The sequence below is a fragment of the Pinus tabuliformis genome, chromosome 6 (assembly GCF_031772625.1).
Source record: "Pinus tabuliformis cultivar Carrire ecotype Pingquan chromosome 6, CPIR1, whole genome shotgun sequence".
Lineage (NCBI taxonomy): Eukaryota > Viridiplantae > Streptophyta > Pinopsida > Pinales > Pinaceae > Pinus > Pinus tabuliformis.
This window is the reverse complement of record NC_142292.1, coordinates 399,707,353-399,716,539: the sequence shown is the minus strand read 5'-3', so window position 1 is coordinate 399,716,539 and position 9,187 is coordinate 399,707,353.

Below are 9,187 nucleotides of genomic sequence, written 5' to 3'. Positions count from 1 at the left end.
TTCCATATCAAGATGGGAGATGATGGGAGGTACAGAGTTAAGGCATTGGTACAATCATATTTGAGATGGAGTCGGGAAACCCTTTGTTCCTCGGAGATGTCATTTATGTTCCAGGGCTCAAGAAGAACCTCATTTCAGTTTCAGTGTTGGAGGACAAGGGATATGAGGTGAGACCTTCAAACAGGGTAGGGTTTTCATAAAACCCTCAGACTCCAAAGCGGCCAAGCAAATTGAGGTTAGACAGAAAAACCTGTACAGATTACAGTTTGAGACATTCAAGAGGCCTTCGTTGAGAACCAAACTGGCAACAAAATCAAGGCAGTGAGGTCAGATAACAGTGGGGGGTACACCTAAAATGCACTCAAGGAGTTTTGTGCCAAGGAGGGCATCAGGAGGTTGTTGACCACACCATATAACCCTCAGCAAAACGGGGTGGTAGAGCACAAAAAATAGGGCCATAGCTGGAGCAGCCAAAGCCATGTTGCATGACTAAGGGCTTCCCAAGTTTCTTTGGGTTGAGGCATGCAACACAGCATTTTTCTTGCAGAATTGAAGTTCACCACACCACAAGAGGAAAGTTACACCACAAGAGGCCTTTACTGGAAAGAATTTGGAAATTTCACATTTCCAGATATTGGCAGCCCGGTGTACTACATGTACCAGAGGAGAAAAGGTCGAAGTTGGCGCCCGCAATAGAGAAAGGCATCTTCGTGGGCTACAGTGAAACATCCAAGGTGTACAATGCATATGTACCAGCACTCACGAAGACAATCATCAAGAGAGATGTGAATTTTGAGGCAAGAAGGGCTTTGAGGAAGTCCTTAGAGCTTAAGCAGACTATAGTGCAGGAGGAGTAACAAGCTCCCAAGCAAAAGTCTTAGCCAACACCTTAGACTACATTTGTACACGTTGATGGGAAAGTCAAGCACCATGAGCACAAGGGGGACACACAAATGGAGGAGGGAGTGGAGCCCACTCAAGTGGTGACTCCCAACACAAGGAGGAGAGCGAAATGGGAAAAGCAGTTGATCCAGGAGGCACAGATGCGAGTTGGTGCTCCGATCACATCAGTTCAGAGGAAACAGCCAGAGATGTACACAGGATGTATGGCATTCATGATGGAGTTATTAGATGTCGAGCCTTCAAGCGACTAGGAAGCAACTTCTCACCAGTTGTGGAGAGATGCCATGGTAGAGTATGCCTCCATCATGAAAAAATCAAAAATAATGTATGGGAGGTGGTGTCACGGCCAGAGGGCAATTCCGTGGTGGGCTCTCACTGGGTCTATAAGGTCAAGCTTGGGGCTGATGAGAGCCTTGAGAAATTCAAGGCTAGATTTGTGGCCAAGGGGTTCTCGCAAGTAGAGAGCATTGACTACAACAAAACATTTTTCCTGGTGGCCAAATATTCATCTATCAAGACCATTATAGCCATTACAGCTCAGATGGGGTGGAGGATCCACCAGATGGATGTTAAAACAGTGTTTCTCAATGGGGTTGTTGAGGAAGAGATTTATATTGAGCAGCCAAAGGGGTTTGAGACATGTAACAGGAAGACTCATGTGTGCACACTCAAGAGAGATTTGTATGGGCTCAAACAGGCTCCATGAACATAAAATGCTCTTATTGACAGTTACCTTCAATGACTGGGCTTCACTAAGAGTGAAGTAGAGCCCAACCTCTACTACATGAGGTGAATCGCTCATTCTGGTGTTATATGTGGACGATCTAATTTTGATAGGTGCAGAGAAGCTCATCCAGGAGTGTAAGGTATATCTTGCAAGTGAGTTTGATATGAAGGATATAGGATTGATGAACTATTTCCTTGGATAGGACATTTAGCAGGGAGATGGGGATATCTTCTTGGGGCAATGCAAGTATGCTCTAAAGATTTTGAGGAGATTCCACATGCAGGATTGCAAGCCAAAGACCACACCTCTAGTCACAAACTAGAGGAAGGTGGAAACATCTAGATTGGAGCAAGTAGACCCCTCACTCTATCAGAAATTGATAGGGTCACTTATGTATTTGGTGAATAGGTGCCTAAACATATGTTTTTCAATTAACTCTTTGGGGGTCGAACCTACTGTTGATGCTTTGTCGCATTTCTCACACACCTAAGTTAGTGAGAAAATCCCTTAACCACACAAGGTGTGGTTTGTGGCAAATTTAAGAGATGGGGTTGTCACTTATTCCTAACTCTCTCCATTTAAGCTATCTCTTAGGTTAGCTAAAGGAGGTGGTCCCTAAATGGAAAACTAAGTTAGAAGGTTTCTAGGAGATGTTAAATTAGGATTACTTGAGATTGTGAGCAAATAAGATGAGCAATATAAAATAGAATAAAATTTAATAACCATCAACACATGAGATAAACATATATAAAATCAGTGCTTTCAAATATTGCTTTAAGATAAATGATACTTGCTCAAAATAAAATAAAATGTTTCAAATTAAAACACAAACAATCATGTTAATCAGACACAAGATGTTAGCTAGGTATAAAAAATGCTTTCAAAATATATGATCATTCACAAATTCAAAGCATATAAGGAAGCAATATGAAAATGACTTACAAAGGAAAATTGTTAGAACTCTTCTTGCAAAAATAAATGAGATGATACTTGCCTAAATAAATTCAATTCAAAACATATTCATAAATGACAAGTACATGGATACTTTGCAAGTAAAATAGTAAAATGTGTTAGCATGAAATGCACCTAAACTAAAATTTGATGTAATTATCTTGGTTGTTTTTAATCTGAATGCTTAGTCTAGATGTGACCTTTCTTCCGACTATTTTGAAACAAGTCTCTTGTGTGAGTTGAGGAAGGGGTCCAAAGAAAGACAGATGAGGTTATATTAACGATACCTTCCTTGAATTACCCAACAGACCTGATGCCTCTAGCGCTCCAGAGACTGTGGCTCCAACGATTGCAAGGTCACTGTGTTAACCAAATAAGAGGGTATATGTCCCTCAAGTTGATGAAAGAAATGGGTCTCTAAGAAATGCCTTTCAACCAAGCTTATGTTTGGAGGTAAATTAATAAAAAATGCAACTATATTAAAATGCATAATATGTTATGCTAGCAGTGATTTGTAATATTACTGGCATAGCATATTATGCATTTTAATATAGTTGCATTTTTTAATTAATTTACCTCCGAACATAAGCTTGGTTGAAAGGCATTTCTTAGGGACCCCTTTCTTTCATCAACTTGAGGGACATAGACCCTCTTAGGTGGTTAACACGGTAACCTTGCAGTCGTTGGAGCCACAGTCTCTACAGCTTCGAAGGCATCGGGTGTGTTGGGAAATCCAAGGAAGGTAACATTAATATAACCTCAACTGCCTTTCTTTGGACCCCTTCCACAACTGACACAAGAGGCTTGTTTCAAAATAGTCGAAAGAAAGGTCACATCTAGACTAGGCATTTAAATTAAAAACAACCAAGATAATTGCATCAAATTTTAGTTTAGGTGCATTTCATGCTAACACGTTTTACTATTTTACTTGCAAAGTATCTAGGTACTTGTCATTTATGAATATTTTTTGAATTGAATACTTTATCTAGGCAGGTATCATCTCATTTATTTTTGCAAGTAGAGTTTTAACTTGTTTCCTTTGCAAGTAATTTCCATATTGCTTCATTATATGCTTTGAATTTGTAAATGATCATATATTTTGAAAGCATTTTTCATATCTTGCATTGATATCATATTGTGCTAACATCTTTTGTTTGATTGACAAGATTTCTTGTGTTTCAATTTGAAACACTTCATTTTATTTTGAGCAATTATCATTTATTTTAAAGCAATATTTGAAAGCACTGATTTTATGTATGCTTATCTCATGTGTTGATGGTTATTAAAGTTTATTTCATTTTATATTGCTCATCTTATTTGCTCACAATTTCAAGTAAGCCTAATTTAACATCTCCTAGAAACCGTCTAACTTTGTTTTCCATTTAGGGACCACCTGTTGAAGAAAGTGTAACTAGGTTCAGTCTTCATGACATTGTAATTATATATTTATTGTATTCCTTGCATCATGGGTTTCATGAGCAAGAAGTGTCATTCATAGGTCAAAGAATTCTTCTTGATGTCTTTAGGATTTGTCATAATTAAAGAGCTCTTCTTGAGCCTATGTGTAATGTATACAAGTCTATAGAAAGGTCAAGTAGCCCTCCAAGACCAGCACAATCCTCCAAGACAAGCACAAGAAGAAGTCTGCAAACAAAATGATGAAGAAGAGCAGCTATGTCGGCCTCAAAATATATATTAATGTCAAGTCAGCTCAAATAATAGACACATCCTTTCACTGTGACATGTCGACTTATTTATGGAGACAGAACCACTATATATACCCCATTAGGGTCTATGCAAAAGAGTAAGAACAGAATCTCAGACAAGTCTTTGAAATCTCGGATGGGTGTAGGACAGAATCTCGTATTACTCTGTGATTCTGGATGGTATAGTAAGGTGCAATCACAATGATAGTTACAGTGAAGTCCTCACATATCTCTCTGCTATCTCGGCCTAGTTAGAAGGTCACAGTAATAGTCTCGACATTCATGAGGAAGGATCTCGGTGAAGTATATATCATAGACACAGTCATCACTGTAATCATGATATCAATCATGATCCTAATGAAGATGAAGATCTTGATTATAATCGTAGTGATGATAAATTCATGATGCATATCTCGATGCATTAATGAAGACATGTTATCAAAGTCATGACGAAGACAAGGTAGAGACCTCATTGACATGGTGATAACCTCAGTAAGAGTGCAGTTATGATTTCGGTGAAGGCACAGCTATGGTGAGACAATCATGATCTCGATGAGTCTAGGAGCAGACCTCATGGAGATCTCAGTGGTATGGTGAAGACCTCGGTGAAAGTGCAACAATGAAGATCTCGATAGTGCGGTAGTAATGCCCTCAATGATGCAGCATTGATGATGATCTCAACAGTGACAAAGAAGAGGATTGGTGTCTTGGTTTTGGAGTGGCATAATAGGTCAAGTGTCATGGTCTTGGTATTCGTAAATTGGAATCTCTATAAGAAGAATTTTGTGTGGGATTTTCTTCTCCAAGAGGGAGAGGTTTTGGCCTTGGCAGAAAGCCAACATCTTATGTTCTTGTCTCTTTGTTTTTGGTAGCTATTTGATGAACTAAAAAGACGCACTCTAATACTAATAAGTGAAGATTGTGCCAAGAAGTAAAGTTAAATACATCACAAATAGTTATCATTCAAGAAGAATCCCATTAACTTCATTAGCCCTAGATTCTTCAACACCACCCCCCTTAGCTAACCTAGGAGATAGGTTAAACAGAGAGATTTGGGAATAGGTGACAGACCCATCTCTTAAATTTGCCACCAAACACACCTTGTGGATTTAAGGGTTTTCTCACTAACTTAGGTGTGTGTGAAAGGTGGCAAAGCATCAACATTTTGGCATCGTTGTCGAGGACAAGTCCTCTTGTACCTAGAAAATCGACTAACTTTTGGTTTTGGCATTTTAGAACATTTAGGATTAGATTCTTGCTCAAGTGGCGACTCTACTTAATCCAAAGCTTGCAAGAGTTTTTACTAGGAGGCATCCAAGTGGTCTAGTTAGCCCCACCCTTGAACCTGAAAGGATTTTTAGAGAGAGGTTAAATAGACTCTCTCATAGTAGACTTCATGTTAATCTTGGGCAAGAGGTTATTTCTCATATCCATTTGCTTTTTCAAGAACAAGTAGAGCCAAGCATCATGAATGATCTTTTTTCTCCTTGTGATTTTACTAACATAAATGGCTATCCTCACAATATCCCTGACAAGGCTATTGAAAAGTTGCCTTCCTTTCAAGGTAACAATGCCATTAGTGCTACATCACATGTTAAGAATTTCAATGTTTGCATTTTCAAGTGGTGTAACACTGCTAACTATGAGGATGTGAAGATGAGACTTTTTGTTCTCTCTTTAGAAGAGGATGCTCTTGATTGGTTCACTGAGCAACTTGCTAACTCTTATGACTCCTTACAAGCTATCATCAATGCTTTTATGGGAAAATTTGGAGAGAAGAAAGAGAATAGGCACTTGATCAATGCTATTAGCTTTATGAAGAAGAATGAAAATGAAACCATGGAGGAATTTAATAAGAGATTTAATGATTTGGTGAAAAGCATGCCTGCTACTATTAAGCCTCTTGATGAGTTTCTTTTGTGCTCATATTTGGATGCTTTTGTGTTGACATTGCCTGTGATTTAAGAAGAAAAGAGCCTGCAAATTTGGGTGCAGCTCAAACTGAAGCCTTGAATATGGAAAAGGCCAAGCATGAATTAGGAATGTCTGAAATTCTTGGTTTTAATAGAGGGCCATCAAATTCTCATGACTCCAAAGGGAAGGCCAAGGAAGAAAATATTAGTTTTTGGTAGCATAGGAAGTGCTCTAGCCTTGAAATTTGGTGGAGAGGCTAAGGCACATGAGTTCTAAAGAACCCAAAAACCGTTTGATGAAATTCCTCCCGGATTTTATTTTATTAAAATAATTAATATTTTTAATGGGTTTCATAAGTCTAAACTTAGTAAAATTCAAATATTAATGGGTATTAATCAAAATATGGGTGAGAATAATCTAGAAGGTAGATCAAGCCATGTTTTAATCTTAGCCATTGATTAGAGATTTAATCTTGGTCGTTGAAGTCCCAACATGAAAGTATAAGATGGAGACTTGGGGTTCATTTGAAGACACACACAGAGTGTATTAGTCAGTTCGATTTCCCTAGGGCAAGGTTTGCTAAGGAATTCGAACCAGTGATCAAACAATGAGGATCAGAGGCAATATTGAAAGGAAGTGATTTCCAGTTCCAGTGAATATATAGAGAAGGATAATAGAGCCAGCGCTAGGCCAAGAAGGGACATTGTAGCAGCTGAAGGAGATTGACGCAGAGGGACAGCACAGAAACTGGAGGAGGTTGATGCAGAAGTGTTGGGCATAAGAAGAGATCAGTGTCGGGAATCACAGTATGTGATTGGTAGGAGAAATCTCAATTTCTTAAGAGCAGAAGCAGCAACAGTCTAGGTTGACGCAGTCAGAGGGAGCCTCCACACAAAAATCACGCGGAGGCTGCATAGGCTCACGCAGGGATGGTGCAATGGGTCATCTAGGAGCTGGGGACAGAACAAAATCTCCAGAATCAATGTGAGAGAATTGTCAGTTATCTTCTCTGAGTGGATTGAAATTTTTCTTAAAGGTATCCGAATTGTATTCAGATATTTACTGCCAATAATAGAAACCCTCAGATCTGTTGCACCGGTTTTCCCACATTGGGTTTTCTCCAGGGACGATTGTCCAAAAACAAGTGTGTCAATCTGATTGTTCATATGCTGATCTTTCTCTTACCTTTTAATTTTTAGTTCCTAATTTGTGAAGTCTGCAACTAAATTTATTTTGATATTTACTGAAGTATTGGTGAATAGCTTATTGTAAATAAGTACGAGAAATAAATCAATTATTGCAGCAAATTTTCACATGGTATCAAAGCAAGGTCCAAGCAAGATGGAAGCAAAGAAAAAGGGCATGGAGAACAGTAGGGATCATAATATTTCCAAATTAGCTTCCAAGTTGGAAGAGGAATTTGCTTTCTTATCGAATTTTGCATCAGCCAAGGATTGGTACATTGATAGCGGGGCTTCAGCTCATAGGACTGGAGAACAAGAATATTTCTCAAGCTATCAGGAGGAACAGATGAACTTCCAAATCACAATGGGTAACAGGACGAAATGCACCCTAGTAGGAAAGGGAACTATTATATTACAAACAGCGGCAGGAGATAGTCTTCGAGCCACGAACGTACTGCATGTGCCAGGTATGGGAATTAAATTGATTTTTGTCTCTCAATTACAAGTTAAGGGATATGATGTGTACTTCATTAGTAGTAGAGTATATGTCAAGCATACTAAGTGGAAAAACAGGGCCCAGATTGGAACTCGAAGCAACAAATTATACAAGTTGCAACTCGAGTCTCCTATGGCACTAATAAGCAGTAATGTCGATAGAGAAAAAGAATTAAATTAGTTGTGGCATAGAAGGATGGGACACTTACAAAAGGGGGTGTTACGGATGCTCAAGGAAACTGTTACGGCGGTTCCAGTGCTTACTACCAAGCATGATGATACAAGTAGAGGCCGCGTGCTAGGCAAGTACACCAAAGCAATATATTCCAGAAGCAACAATAAAGCTAAGAGTGTATTGGGCTTAATACACTTAGACATCTCCCTCCCAGGTATTAAGAGTGTATTGGGCTTAATACACTCAGAAGGAAATGATAATTAACCAGATGAAAAAAACCTCCCAGAGTAATACTCACTTGATGGTAAGGTCTCGGGCTTTTTACACGACTCGACTCCTCATACTAGTATCACTTTTACATTGTCCCCGTAGGGATTGTGGAATTTGAGTATTACAGAAAATCATGAGAAGAAGAAGTAGAGTTGAAAAACTATGGTGATATGGTGATCTCTAATGGTATAAGCATCCTTTGTTACATCCTTGGCCATGGAGTCTTCAAAAAATCTTTAGGTGCCACTCTAGTGGTCAACACTTACCAAAGTGCATTGGGTTGCTTCCAAGAACATATTGAGGTATCTCAAGGGAAAAATAGAGTATGGATTGTGGTATAGAGAGGTTGATGGGGTGAGGCTTGAGGGCTTTACTAATGCAGATTAGGCAGGGAGTTCCACAGACAAGAAGAGCACATCGGGCTACAAATTCAATGTTGGATTAACAACTATTTCTTGATTCATCTAGAAGCAGATATTGGTTGCATTGAGCTCAGCATAGGTCGAGTACATGGCTGCCAACTTGGCAACATGTGAAGCTATTTGGTCAAGAAAGCTACTCATTGTCTTGTTTGGTTAGGAGCTAGAGCCCATCGTGATCCATTCTGACAATAAGAGTTGTATCAAGCTCTCTGAGAATCCAATGTTTCATGATTGCTCAAAGCACATCGGGATACACTATCATCACATCAAGGACATTTTTCAGAGAGGTACAGTTAGACTCTTGTACATACCAATGGAGGAGTAGTTAGAAAACATTCTGACCAAGGCTTTGCCAAATGGAAGATTTTTTTACCTCAAAGACCAGTTGGGTGCAGTGCAAAACACCTTCCTCTCTAAGAGGAAGTGTTGATTGGAGTAGA